At 45.3% G+C, this 15,781-nt stretch overlaps 1 pseudogene; it reads right to left on the minus strand.

Annotated features, from left to right (window-relative positions):
• Positions 1 to 1,759: 1,759 nt before the first annotated feature.
• Positions 1,760 to 15,430, minus strand: LOC127203376 (40S ribosomal protein S18-like; annotated as a pseudogene).
• Between the last annotated feature and the right edge of the window lie 351 nt (positions 15,431 to 15,781).

Consider the following 15,781-nt stretch of genomic DNA (forward strand, 5'->3'; position numbering starts at 1 on the left):
CTGCTGTGGACCAGTCTCTCCTAGACGTGACCGCATAAACTAGCCTTTATGAATGCACTATCAATGGACACGTTAACATGGAAGGGGGAAGTTTTCTCAGTCTTATCTTAAACAGAGAACCACAGGCAGCTAATGTCCGCTGGGAGAAGAATTAGCCTTTCCCAGGCGTGAGCCAGGAATGGTTGTTCAATGCAAAGTAGTCAGCCTTGAAGGTACATAGACACAAAAAACAAAAATGGACTCGGAAGGTTGACTGTATACATATATGCATGGATATATACATTCATATACACACACAATAATCAGAGAAAAAGATGTCAACCTGACAGTGGGGGGCATGGGAGGGGCTAGATGGAAGGATAAGTGATCTAATTCTATTTCAATTTAAGACATATTTAAATAAAAATAAATGAAATTTAAAAAGAGCATGTGATAGAAGGCTATGAAGAGCCAAGTCAGGGGAACTGTGGCCTTGGTGGCTGTGTCAGTTTCTGGGAGGTACCAAGGCTCGAAGGCCAAACCTCTTGACCTCTTAGGCTGACAAACTGCTATGTCGGTCAGTATAAACACTGAGGTTCCAAGACTGCTTAGCACCTCTAATATTGATGGGTGCTAGCTTAGAAATGGGGCTGCTGTGTGTGTGAGTTTGCAGGCAACTAGGAAGAGCTGAAGGACTCTGGTCAACTTGTTAGCAGAGGTGCTCCCTTCACCTCCATCCTGGGATGCCCAGCATCTTCCAAAGCAGAGGTGAAGTGTGTGCCTGAGGATGGAACCACAGTTGGTTTTTGGAGAGTGAGAGTGGCAGGTGCCGGTAGGTGCAATTAGGAGAGAAAGTTGTTAGAGTCAATTATGGAAAACAGGTGCGTGGCTCCTTGGTTCTGCTATGTATAGCAGTGTTGGTTTCATCTCTAATTGAGGCTGACAACCTAAGTGAGGATTCCACTTTAAGTTAGGCAGTAAGTGGGTCTGGCCCACCGCAGGTTAAGGTGAGTACCCAGTATCCTGAAGAGCAGATGAAAGGCAGAGACACAAGGTCATTTCCAACTGCAAGGAGCCCGTTGCTGCCTGGCATCACCATTTTGTATTCCATCCTTGGAAGCTCTCTGGGTCTGAGCTGTTTAAACACATCCAAGGCTGAGTGTCTGGAGGCAGATATACCTGGTTCTGTTACACCTGCAAGAGTGAATGAAAGGCTCGGAGCGAAATGAGGGAAGAAGTTGCTGCTTATAAGTTGCAAAAAGCCAGAATTTGATTGGACAAGCTGGGTCATGTGCTGGGCTTTGACCCTATCACTGGAGGCCAGAGAATTAAATCCCGATGCTCACAGGCTTTTGGGTTGCATCTCTGGATGCACTCCTGAAGCCTGCAGTGGGGTTACATACATAAACCTTACCATTTGTTCAACGAGAAAAGCACATTTGCAAACTAATGGAATGAGAATGCTTATTTATTTTTTACATAAAGAATGAAATCTTGACTAGATATTTAATACTGTAGAATGTTGAAAACCTTCAACTTTTTTTTTTTCAGAGTTGATGGATATTTGCCTTTATAACCTCAAACTCCGAGAATGCCATTTTACATAAATAGTAAAATATGTTTAGGGACATTTCAGAAACTATTGGAATCCTAAACTAAAACTTCATCCATTTGTGGTTTTGTTTGCTTGTTTTTTCCTAGTGAAACTAAGCCAGTGACACAGCCAGCAATATTTTTTTCAGGTATATAAACTATTTATTAAAAGCCAAGGCCAAGAGACTCATTTCTTCTTGGACACACTCACAGTATGGCTGCGGCGGCCAGTGGTCTTGGTGTGCTGACGTCAGACACGAAGGCCTGCAAAGCGGCGCAGACCCCTATGGGCTCTAATCTTCTTCAGTCACCCTAGGTCTTCACAAAGCTTATTGTCTAGACAGATTGGCCAGAACCTGGCTGTACTTTCCATCCTTACGTCTGTTCAAAAATCAGTCTGGGATGTTGTACTGCCGTGGATTCTGCATGACAGTGATCACACACTCCACCTCATCCTCCGTGAGTTCTCCAGCCCTCTCGGTGAGGTCGATGTCTGCTTTCTTCAACACCACATGAGCATATCTCCGCGCCCGCCCCACTCCTCCCCTCCCACACCCTTAATGACACTGGTGGCAAAGGCTATTTTCCGCCACTCATCGATGTTGGTGTTGAGTACTCGTAAAGTGTGCTGGAACTTCTCAGGGATCACTAGAGACGTGGAGGTGGCACAAGCGGCAGTGTAGAGGCGTCCTGTGGAAGAGCACAGACTGCAGTTTTTAAGATTACAATATTCTAACATGATCCAACCCAGGAGCATACTAAATTGATACAATGCTGAGGAAGGGTGGAAAGAACATATTCAAAGTTTTTGTTTGTTTGTTTGTTTGTGACTAAACAAATCTGATTCTGTAAGAGCGAAGAGCTACCTGTGTCTGTGCAGAGTAACGCAGCACACATTACATACAACAGCTGGAAGCAGGTGCTTCGGGCAGTGTTCAGTGGTGTTGTCAGAGGGATGGCATGCGCAGGCACTGTTCAACGGTACGAGTGATGTGCTGTAGGAGGACTGGGCACACTGCTAAAGGGCTCATTCCTGTGTTCAGAAATGAGGCTGCAATGAACAATGGGCAGACACATGAGCAGTGAGCATCAGTTGGGTGGCTGTAGAGGCAGAAGTGATGACAGTAGCACTGAGAGGGTGGCCTAGGAGTTCAGACAGCAACTGAGGGCATAAAATGTAAGAGGAAGGGGGTGTGGGGGTGTGGGGGGAGGGCTGGAAAGATGGCTCAGCAGTTAAGAGCACTGGCTGCTCTTACAGAGGGCCTGGGTTCAATTCCCAGCGACCGCATGGTGGCTCACAACCATCTGTAATAGGATCCGAGGCCCTCTTTTGGTGTGCATGAAGGCAGCATACTTATATGCATAAAAGAAGTAGATATAAATCTTTTAAGAAGAGGAAGAATTGGAGCCTCAGCTCCCTGTGCATTGCATTTTAAATTGATCTAATGCAATGGGCTGGTGCACATTCAGAAATCTTTACTATTGGTGAGCATTCTGCAACCCTACATCCGGTCACATGGTCCCTGGTAGGGTCAGGAGCCTCCCTTTAGAAAGCTGTACTTTATCATCCTCTGCTCAGGCCAACATTTGGATGGTGAGGTGGCTAGTGGTTCTGTGGTTTCTGACATGTGAGACAACTGAGAAGGTTTTCAGTTTCCAAGGAGCAGGAAGCCAGTGCACCTTCCTTTGATGACTCCCAACTTCACCTTTCACACAAGCAGCTTGGGAAAATCGTGTTCACCCACGGGAGTTGGGGGAATTCCTGTCCTCACTTGACACTTTGGTTTAAGGAGTTGCTTTTGGGTTCCAGGAAGCTGACTGAGTGTGGCAAAGCTGCAGAGTCATTAACTGTGATGTCCTTCTAACTGCCAGCCAGCACATTAGAATCACTTCGGATCATAATAACTTAACAAAGTGGCTTTTTTTTTCAATCTAATCTTAGTAAATTTAGTCATGTTAAGATGAGACGAATCCTTTATCAAAAAGAAAAAAGTGTATTATAATGTCTCTTGGTATATTGTTACAAGTATCTGAATAGTTTTTAATAGTTTAGGCTGAGCATGGTGGTGCTCACCTTTAATCCCATCACTTGGGAGACAGAGGCAGGTGGGTCCCTGTGAGTTCAAGGCCAGCTTGGTCTACATTAGCGAGACACTGTCTCCAAATACTGAGAAACAAAGCAACTAACAAAAAGCCAAACAAAACAAAAGAAAGAATAGTTTTAGAGCTTTATCCATTTTATTAATTATGCCCCCCTCTCTGTGTGTATGTGTGTGCTTAACACATGGGTGCAGTTCCAATAGAGGCCAGAAGAGGGAGTCTGATCCCTTGGAACTGGAGTTAAGGTTGCAAGCCATGGTGTGTGTGTGTGTGTGTGTGTGTGTGTGTGTGTGTGTGTGTGTGTGTGTGTGTGTGTGTGTTGGGAACCAAACCAGCATCCTTTATAACGGTAGCCAGTGAGCTCAACCACTGAGCCATCTCTCCAGGCCCTAAAATCATAATTTTGATCTCTATATCATTGTCTACAACAGTCATTCTTAACCTGTGGGTCACAAACCCTTTGGCAAACCTCTGTCTCCAAAAATATTCACATTTGCAATCCATAACAGTAGCAAAACTACAGTTATAAAGTAGCAATGAAAATAATTTTATGGTTGGGGTCACCACAGCATGAGGGTTGCAGCATTAGGATGGTTGTAAATCACTGTTCTACAATGATTGCTTAAGAGAAAAAGTTGAGGCTGTGGTTTTCTATTGCCTCTGCTTTTTACTAAAGCAGTGCTCCTAATGATTTTATATCTATCACCAAGAAAAATGTAGATTCAATCAGATATGCCCATAAGAGCATGCAACCATCTTTAGTGGCATTAATATAGCACAAATGATATATAATAATAAATATATCTAATATATCATATATAATAATAAATGTGTAATTAAATGTCTGAGCTGATATTTAATTTCTTGTGTGTATGGGAGCTCACAGAATGTCCAGAATCAAGGGCCCAATTCAAATGTTCAGAATAAGTCTCTATAATATTGGGATATTATGATTTAACATCCTGATACACCCACACATCACACAACCCACTTTAGTTAATAAGAATCATCACATTCCTGCATTTAACTGTTCCCAGCCTTTAGACCACTAGGAATCAAGTATTTATAAACACACAGCACAGGTAGTTTCATGTGAAAAATAGTCATTTCTTGGGTGAATACTAAGGAGTTATTTCAAAGCCTGTAAAAAAAAGTTGCTGTTTGTATTGCCTTTCTCTTTAAGTGGTGGTTAGAGCAGTTTTGGGAGACAGGAAATGAGCAAAAGAGGCAGGAACATCCACGTGCCTCCTGCTGTCACAGATGAATAGCCTCTTCATGGTGATGTCCCTTACCAGAGCGTCACCTGAGTTATAACTGACAAACGACAGGCAACGACCACTACAAAACCACCGAGGTCAGCAGCTCACAGGGGGGTTATTGTAGTGCTATGTATTCTGTGTACTGGGTCATGGGGGGTGATGATACGTGATCACCATTGATCCAACAGCAAGATCCTATTGCCATGAAGAGCTCTTTGGGCATACAGTGGAGGCTGTGGTGGTTTGAAGAGGAATGGCCCCCATAGGCTCATACAGTTAGATGCTTTGTCATTAAGGAGTGATGATACTTGTGAGGTATTAGGATTGGCCTTGTGGAGTAGGTGTGAGGAAGTGTCACTGGGGATGGGCTTTGAGATTTCAGAAGTCCCAAGCCAGGCCCAGTGGCTCTCTCTGTTCACTGCCTGCTGACCAGCTGTAGAACTCTCAGCTTCTTCTCCAGCGCCATGTCCGCCTGCACGCTGCTGTGCTTCCCGCCATGATGATAATGGACTAAACCTCTGAAACGTAAGCCAACCCTAATGAAATGTTTTCCCTTATAAGAGTTGCTGTGGTCGTGGTGTCTCTTTGCAGCAAGAGAACTGGGACTAAGACGGAGACCTTAAGTCACCCTCCTTGGGTCTCATTCCTTAAATTCAGCCCCAAGCACCTACCTGTGTCTGTCTCCTTGATGCTGCAATTACCAGCTCTCGGCATCGTTTCTAGCTTACTCGTTGCGGTGCCAGTATGCAACTCAGGCCCTCACGCTTGCCCAGCAGTTACTTCATCGACTGAGTCTTCTGCCTCGGCCCCCGCCATAAAGTTTTCTGTGTGCGGTCTATTCTTTCCTCCCACACCCTCTTGGATGACACCCATCTCTACCGTTTCCCTTACCTTGCCTTTTCCAGATGATGCGTACTGAAGCCATAGCCTTTCAGACTGGCTCCTTTTACGAAACAATAGTCACTCAGGCTTCTTCCAGCGTTGGGCTCGAAAGCTCATTTTCTCCCAGCGTTCAGCATTCCATCATTGAGACACGGCCCTCTCGCCATTTACCTACTAAAAAAGATATCTTTGCTATTTCCAAGTTCTGACAGTTGTGAATAAAACAACTATAAATACCCCCTTCACCGGTTTTCATGTGGACGTAAATGTTTAACTCCTTTTTGTAAATTATGTAATCATATTTACTGGACAGCGCACCACGGCCGTCTAGTTTTATAAAAAAAAAAAACAAAAAACAAAAAACTGCAGTACTGTCTATGGTGTCAACTGTGCCATGTGAATACCAACAAACACCACCAAGTGGGGGTGTCCCTCAGCACACACACACACCCTCCAGGTCTCGGTATTTCCAGCATCCTTATTTTTTGCTCATTGGATGGGTGTGCAGCCGCATCTTATTGAGTCCCTGACGACAGGTGACATGAAGCACCTCTTCACAAGCTCATTACCATGGGCGTCTTAGAAAGTTTGGGGGCAAGTTCTGCATTAATTAAGCCTCATTTGAATAATGAGCACATGCTTTCATTTTCTTGGAGCTGCTAGCACCGAGGTTTCTCCTGCAGGAAGCCTGGTGGCTGTGGGCCTGCATCCCATCACTCAGAGGGAAGGAGGGGAAGGCAAGAGTGCTATTTTAAACTCCCTGTTATGGCAGGAAACACCCATAACTGGAACACTGTGGAACGGCTGTCAGCTGTTCCTATGAGAAAAGGCCTCGGGTCAGCCCCACACCTTCTGCAGCCCTCTCAACAGTGCTCTGTGCTGTGCATATGAGATGGTTGGAAATTTGCCCATCTCATCTCCTCACATCATACATTCTTGGTCTGTCATGAGTCTAGGTAGAATGGTGGACTTGGATTGTGTGGCCTTCATACTCGGTCAAGAGGGGGTTCCAAGGGGGAGAGGTTGGTGCTCTTACTCAATACCCATACCTGCCTGATGTCCCTCTGGGTGTTGAAAATTCTTGCTATTGACCATTAGTTAAGGGGATTTGGATCTTATGAGGCTTCACAGACCAGGCTGAAGAAAGGAACTCTGTGTGTATTTTCTGTGTGAACTTCTGCAGGTGGCTGTACACAGTGACTGCATCTCTCACATGGTATGTGGAGAAATCCACCGGATTCCCACAGCCCTTCATTCCCGCACAACCAAGGCTTTCTGCAGCAAAAGCACACACACTGTGCTCCGGATCTGAGCTCTAATGATTAAAAGCAGGAAGGAGGGAAGGCGCTTACCCATTTTGCTGGGTTTGTGTTACAAGAAAATTTACCAACATCGATGAAAAATCAAACAAGCTAAATAGGTTAGAAATCATCCTTGGGAAAGGAAGACAGGGTTGCATTTTTCTTCTCTCGCACTGTTCTACATTTCGAAGACCTTTTTTTTCTGAACTGTGTATGTAACCAAACAGATCCCCTTCACTAACATGCCAGAGGTTGGAACGTCACCTTTAGGAGCCTACATGCTACCTGGTGTAAGACATTAAGTATCAAACACCAAAATGTAACAAGGAGGTTATGTTACATGTCAAGAGGCCTCACAACAGGCTGTCTTGGGGCTGGCACAGGATTCTCTCATGTCTCTATGAACCCAGAACTTTCTCCTCTTACTGCCTGGGCTCATGGGATCACTTCCATTCCCTGCTCCTGACAGACTCACACGACTACTCCCCAGCTCTCGGACAGATACAGCTTTGGTTGGGGGAACAGGAAGTGCTGCAGTGTGGAGGAGGAGTCTGAGGCACTGACCTTCCATCTCTGGTCCAGAGAGAAATAGTGCCTTGTACAGAATCAAGGAAAATGATGCTTGACCCCTGTGTCCCTGGGAGATGAGTCCTTGTCGTCACTTCCATGACCCTAGGAGGGGCTTCTCGTGAGTGCTGTTTATAGATGAGGAGGCTGAGGTATGAAGAAGCTGGACCACATTTCTTCAAAAAGGAACCCTAATTAGGCTCTGTGGTTCTCAAGCTATCAAGTCCTGTGTGTGGAGATCTTTCTAGGTACATCATAAACAAGAGCATTTGATCCTGACCTCTGAGGTGTGAGCATGGCTGAGAGGAACTGGGAGTCCAGTGCTCCAACAGCTCTGCTCTCAGGATGGTGGGGGCACCAGGCATATGTGTGGTCAGAGAGTCTGTTGCACCCAACTTGTTGCCTGTTCCCTCAAGAGCTCCGCATCCATGAGGTGCCTTAGTCTCACATTCTGATGTTTGATGGCATAGGAGTGAAATAGGCAACAACTGCAGAAGAGCAGGATGCTATCAGCCCTGGAGGGTGAATCCATGTCTCTCTAGAAACATCCATCTATTTCCGGCTCCAAAAGACCATCAACCCATCAGTTCAGTTTCCTCCATATTATGTTCATAATAACAGAGGGGCCACAGTATAAGCAGATCAACTAAGTACTTGGGAAGTGGATCACAACTAGCAGTATAAACAGGCGTGAAATATAAGAAAATGAGGGGCTGAAGAGAGCTCAATGGTGAAGAACACGGGCTGCTCTTGAAAAGGAGCTGAGTTTGAATGCCAGCACCCATGTGGTGACACACAACAATCTGTAACTCGTTCCTGGGAATCTGATGCCCTCTCCTGGCCTCTGTGCCACCATGTGCACCTATGATGGACTTAATATATATGCAGTCAAAACACATACATAAAATCGATCTTTAAGAAAAAAGAGTAAGAAAATGGCAACATCGTAAGAGAAACTAACATTCAAGGAAGCATTAAAAACACAACCTTGTTTGTATTAATGCTAAAAGATAATGATGGCAAACTGTTAGCTAATATTTGAAAGGGTGACATTTCGGTGTGCAACCTTGCTTCACTTTATTGTCATTTCTATGGTTAAATCGTGTTCGTTTCATAATTTATTTTAAGCTTGACAGTCTTCAATTCTCCGTAATTAGTCGGCCTTGAAAGGAACCGGCTGAACTTCTGAGCACTCTGCGCTGTTTTCTTTGTAAAGTGGATGTGTGGGTCTTTGCAAAGGGTAGTGACGTGTCTGTCCTTATGTATCACTATGACCTGACCGACGGGCACCTGTCACCTGGCTCAGAAGGATACATTATCTCTCTTTTTTATTTGAAACCTTTGATGTTGAAACAGCAAAAGGAACTCACTGACATAGTCTGTTCAGACTGCTGTGACGACGAAGTGCTGTCCTACTTCAGTTTCTGTTGCTGTGATAATCGCCAGGACCAAAAGCAACTTGGAGAGGAAGTTGCAGCTCGCAGTCCATCACTGAGGGAAGCCAGGGCAGGAACTCAAGGCAGGAACTGAAGTAAAGGCCATGAGGGAACGCTGCTTACTGGCAGCTCCCCGTGGCTTGCTCACTCTGCTTTCTGATAGAACCCAGGACCACCAACCCGGGGATGGCATCACCCACAGTGTGCTGGACTCTCCCATTTGAGTCATTAATCAAGACAATGCACCACAGGGCAATCTGATAGAGAAATTTTCTCAACTGATGTTCCTTCTTTACAGATGGCTCTAGCCTATGTCAAGTTGGGAAAAAAAAACCCAAACCCAAACCCAAACAAACACGAAACCAAAAACAAACTAAACCACACACAATAAGATAGCATGTTTACCATTAACAAAGTAGCATACACACAAAGGAATATGTTACCCACAATTCTGGAAGCTGGGCATCTGAGATGCAGCCAATTCTAGAGCTAATGAGAGCTGTTTCCTACCCATGGATGCCAGTTTTTTCACTAAAGCCTCACAAAGTAGAACAGGCTCTCCAACGTCTCCTTTTAAACCACTAAGCTCATCACGCATCAGGCATCATCATCATCATTTGAACAGCACCCAGAATCAGGACTACTTACATCCTTTTTCCCACCCAAGGTCCAGTTCTGTCTGACTCAAGGAGGAACTAGTAAATGTGTGAGAGGAAACACTTTCTATCTTCAAATTGAGATATTCTCCCCGCTGCTGTAATGGGAAGAAAGCGAACATAATTGAAAAGGAGATACAATTTCTCATTCTGTGATTGTGTGCACTGATGTCCTATCTGGCATAGCCTAAAACCACACCACACACCAATCTTACGGTGCTCACACTTAGGTAAACACCGCCAGAGTACAGGGAGCAGAAATGACATTTTCGTGACACTGAGCATTTTAGCTGAAGAAGCAGGAAGGTTTCATAAGCGTGTGTAGGGCCATAACACACACAAGCTCACACAACTCGTGTCTTCTGATAGTTTAATGTATTTCAACATGTACTTTATATTTGTTTATGTGTGTGTGGGTGTGCGCATTGACAAGGTCAGAGGACCACTCACAGGAGTTGCTTCTCCTCCTATTCAAACTCAAGTTATCAAACTTACCCACAAGCACCCTTACCCACTGAGCAATCTTACCAGCCCTCCTCTGCTCTTTAATGTCAAATTTTTAAGTCAAGAAATAGTCCAGTCATAACTCCTAGTATCTTTACTTAATTTCAGGAGCCAAGATGACAGCAACCAGCCAGAGTCTATGAACAATGCCAAGATTGTGTTACAAGAACGAGGAATGAAGGGCCAATGATGACGATTAGTAAGTATTAACCAAAAGGCCATCACAGTGGGTTTTGTGCATTTTATAGGCAGAGCCATGGTAGAAATATCTTCTTATTAATAAGGCATTGCTTGGTTTCTCTTAATTACTCAAGACTGATATTTTCCCTTCTTGTCATAAAGTTTATGACATTATTTATCAAAATGTTTCTTTTTTAACTAAACACAAATACAAGTGTTTTAAAATGAGACCGAAATGTTCCTGTCCAGGGGAAGGCAGGTTTCATCTGCAGCAGGGTGAAAAGCGGCTCAGTCAATGCAGTGTTTGTCATGTGTTTCAGTTTGCTTCTCTGTATGTGCAATGAGACACACATGCCCAATAACTCATAGTCCATCAGTTCCAGGAAATCAAGGCAGGAACCTGGAAGCAGGAACCTGGAGAAAGGAACCTGGAGGCAGGAGCTGAAGCAGAGACCATGGAGGAATGCCTCTCACTGGTTCTCCATGCCTTGCTCAGCCTGCTTTCTTATACCACAGAGGACCACCTGCCCATGGGCAGCACCATCCACAGTGGTTCCATCATCAATCATTAATCAAGTAAATGGCCCACAGGCTGACCTGAGGGAGGCATTTTCTTAATTGAGGTTCCCTCTTACTTGATGACTCTAGTTTGTATCAATTTGATGAAAACTAACCAGCACACCATTCAAGCCTGAAGACCTGAGTTCAATCCCCAGAGCTCACATCACAAAGCATAAGCAACAGGAGTTGTGATGTGCACTTGTAACCTCAGTGTTGATGAGGCCTCTAGAGACAGAAGATCTCCGTGGGACACAGACCTACACCTAGCTTAATCAGCATGCCCCAGGACAATGAGAGGCCTTATCCCAAAAAGCAATGGGGTGGTGTCTGCGGAACAATAGCTAATGTTCGTGTCTGGCCTATAAATATACTTTCACACACATATGACACACACATACAAAGGGATATGACACACAAGTGCACTCACATACAAGAAAGATGACAAAATAAACCCAACAAAAGAAGACCACTGCCCTTGCACATGGTGCCTGCATCCTGCTTCCTATTGGTTAAGAAGGAGGCTAAGAAGCATCAGGGAAATGAGGAAGATGGAGATGGCAATGTTCCTGTTTGCTGCCACTGAAGGTGTCTAATGAGCTTCAGATGGGAGCTGGGCACAACTTCATCAGATGTCGATCCAGCTGCCGCCTGTCCAAGCCATTCTAGAACTAGGCACCACCACTGCTCAGCAGCCAATGGGTGCTGGCGGAGGTGGGGCAATGTCAGTTCCAGGGACTTTGTCATGGCTACGGACTCATCCTCCTGAGACAGTCATTGATGTGGGCATGGGACAAGGATGTGTTTCTGTCTATGTCTGACCCACTCTCCTGGTATGCACAGTGAGTGCTGGTGCTGTGGTAGCCTTTCTGCTCCAGGAGGCATATGCATGCTTCTTGGGTAAACTGATGTCCTGCAGAGGGAAGATCGGGAAGGTGGGAGAATTCTGAGGTCTTAGTGGCTTCTCTGAGGTTATGGGCTGAGCTCACTTGCAAATACCTCACTAAGTAGCAGTTATGTTTATGGTTTAACCTGACAAAAATGTGTTGCTTGCTTGCCACTGAAGGTACACACAGAAGCACAGCTTTACAGCCTTCATAGCTGACTAGATCAGGTGTATTACATCCAGGACTCTCTTTCTATATAGACATCAACAGAAAGGCATGGAATAGAGTAGACCATTAAAATAGTAGGGAAAAAATGCAAAGGGGGAAGAAAATAAAACTTTACCTAGTGTTTTACTTTCTTAGTTACTAATGTTTGATGTTTAAGCCAATAGATTTTAAAGAAAAGACACAGATAGGGCTGAATAGATGGATCAAGGATTAAGAACATTGGCTGTTCTTCCACAGGACCTTGGATCAATTCCCAGAACCCATATGGTGGCTCACACAGGACCTGTGGTGCCTCACAGTCATCTGTAACTACAGCTCCAGGGGATCTGACGTTCTCTTCTGGCCTACACAGGCACTGTATTTAGGTGATACACACACACACACACACACACACACACACACACACACACACACACACACACAGGCAGACAGACACTCACACACATAAAATAAAATAAATATGGAAAAAGATGCAGAGGTATCTTGAAAAAAAAATGAACTATAAATTGTTTACCTTGAAAGGGGATGTAGCAGACATTCCTGGCATGTTTTTATGGGCCAGTAAATGGAATGGTTCCCAAGCCCCCTTCCTGTGGGTCTGCTGACCTGTTTAAACTGTCTGCTTTCTTCTCACCAAATTGTCATCTCTAGCTGGAGAGGAAAGGCGCCACAGTAAATACTAGAACCTCTCACCAGGGGACACACCAGGAGGGCTGTTTTCTAGCGTGTGCCTGGTGTATCTGAGGGCTTTCTGTGCTTAAAACAGGAGCTTAGAAAGACAAGACGAGGGGGGGCACATATCTTGAATGGGTTCACATGGCTGAAAGAACTGAAGTCAGGTCCTGAGAACACAGGGAGCATGGCTGAGGGATTTTGAGACCCTTGTGTGAAATCTTCCTATTTTCCTGGGATTCCCACAAAAGGGGAGAAATGAGCCACACTGGACGGCAGCTACTGTGTGCTAACTGCAGCGCTTTCTAGTACATTCTGCTCTGTGCCAAATCTGACCAGTTATAATCAACCACTGCACATAGCCTGAGGGTGGGAAGGAATACAACAGAGATGGAGGAAATGTGGAGCTGCATCTTTCTGTGCTGTGGGCACCCCAGGCTTACCTACGTCGGCTCCATTGTGGGAGCATGTGGGATAGTCCATGGTGTGGATCACCAGGGACAGTGCATACAGCTGGAGGGTAGTGTTCCTCAGTGAGTCCCAGGCTATTGGGGTGGCATGTGACATTGTAGTGAGTCTTCAATTGGAGGGCTCTGAAGACACCTGTCTCTCCTCTGCCATTCCCACGCTAGGTAGACACAGGAAGGTCCAGTGCTCTGGCCTTGTCAAAACTAGGACAATGACAAGAGTTCTTGTCTTGTAAAATTGTATAGGACTGGGCAGAGAGACTCAAGAACACCTGGTTAGGAAGCAGGAGAGACAGAAACAAGTTTGGTTTTTTGTTTGTTTGTTTTCCACCCATTTGAAGACTATCTCGGAGAGATGATGGACAATTTTCTTAGAAGGCTTCTGCAGTCTTCATAAGTGTCTGGGTGTATGAAAGGACATCTTTAAGGAAAAGGGGAAAGAAGAGTCAGACAGGGATTTGGGCACATGTGCTCCCTCCACTAGAGCATCTTACCTGGAGGCCTTGGTTTTTACTCCATTTACCACATAGCACTGGTCCTATCCAAACTTAGGCCATTCTGCCCAGGGGTGCTGGATCCTCAGTGGGTGCTACTAGCCTCCAGGTGCCTCATACATCAAAATAGTCTTGATTCTGCTGTGCCTTGGCTTTAGAAAGGACGGGCTCTCCTCCACAGCCTCCCGGTGGTACATCCTGGTTGCCAGACACCCATTTATATGTGAAATAGAACTTTCTGCGGGGTTCTGCCCCATCTATTCCACTCATAAGGGTTCTAACAGCTGAGGTGGTTCTGTGACAGCCAAGTTTGAGCCCCAGGATGGGCTTGCTTCCTGCCACACACTTCAGTGTCTGTTTTCCCTGAGGAAGAAAGGCCTCTTGTGGTGGCTGAGGGCTCCAGACAGGCCTGTGATACCACTAGGGTCTCTCCATGAGATTGGCTAAGTGTTGCTGTGACAGTTGTCAGAGTAAGTCAGTTGACTATAAGGAGGAAACTAGAATTAACATTTTCTAATTATTATTACTTCTTAAAATAATGAAGTGTGTGGCAAACACTGTTGACTGCAAACATCTAAAGATGACTGAAATTACCCATGGCCTTTTGAACAACATGGAAACAGTATATTTGGCAGTCAACAGTCAGACCATCATAGGTCTATTTCTTTTTGTAAGACTAAAAAGACTGAGCCTAGCATTGTGGTGCTCACCTGTAATTCCAGCCCTGAGGAGGTGGAGGCAGGAGCATCAAGGGGTTCAAAGGTAATTCTTAACTGTATGAGTTCAAAACCATCTGGGATATGTGAGATCCTATCTCAAGCAAGCAAGCAAGCAAGCAAGCAAACAAACAAAGAACAACACACTAAAGATGGATAAAAGGAGAAAGAGAATCTCATGGGTTTTCTCTTCAAGGTAAACATGGTTATGGCCATCAGAAAAGTGTCAAGTTATTGTTCTGTATCTCCTGGGTGATGGAGGGTGGCTGCGGCTTAGCTGTAAAGGGTATGAACACAGAAAACAGGGCTTCCTTGGATGCTCATTCCCAAAATGACCAAGATCTTCACAGTTAGAGCTCAGTGGGTGCAGGGAGCAATGGCATTCACAGGTTAGGAAAGCAGAAGGGGGAAGTGTTGGGGAGGGGTGAAGAGTAGCAGGAATAGGGAGGGAAGGGAAGTAGGAGAGGACAGTGTATGTGTTGGGGGGGCATGAATAAGAATAACCAGGTACAATGGCACAGATGTATAAAAAAACGGCACAACAAAGCCCTTTACTTTTTTTTTTTTTTTTTTTTACTGACTTAAAAAGAATTTGTGATAAAATGTAGAGTCTGAGCCAGGCAGGTGGTACCATGCCTGTTACCCTTGCACTTGGGCGGCGGAGGGCAGGGAGCTTGCAGGAATGAGGCAAGTGCTAGCTACCAGATGAGAGACTATATTGAGAATACAATAAAGAATAAAGGAAGAAGAGAAAGTGCACAGCAGGACCCTACATTGAGCAGGATCTCCGCAGGCCTCCTGCACCAGCTTGAGGCTCCCTACAGGGACAACTACACCTTTGAGTTTGTTCTGACCCATGTCCTCTGCCAAGGGTTTCCCCTGTGTGAAACCCTGTAGTGTTCCTGTTGGTCTTCGAACCTGGACAAACAGCTGAGGTGCCTTTTCAATCATAGTGGGGGACTTGACTTCCAGGTTTTCCCAGCATCCCTCAATCCCTACCTGTGACAGGACGTGGCTGCCATACGCTATCCTCTACCCTGAACTTTCCAGCCCAGGGGCAGGGGCTGCCCCTTCCTCTTCACTATACAATCCAGACATTTTGATTCCCCCCTTGCTCCTCCCCACTCTCCTCCTTCCTGCATTTTCTCTCCTCTCTTCTCTGTCTCCCTCTCCTCCCCACCTCTGCTTTTCTACTCTCCCTTCTTTATGCAGGCACTTTCCTGTCTTCCTGTCTCCAGGAGCATGGTGACTTCTCTGGCCCTGTTCCTCACCACCAAGAACTACTCCCAATAGACCTTCATT

This window comes from Acomys russatus, chromosome 19 (assembly GCF_903995435.1).
Source record: "Acomys russatus chromosome 19, mAcoRus1.1, whole genome shotgun sequence".
NCBI lineage: Eukaryota > Metazoa > Chordata > Mammalia > Rodentia > Muridae > Acomys > Acomys russatus.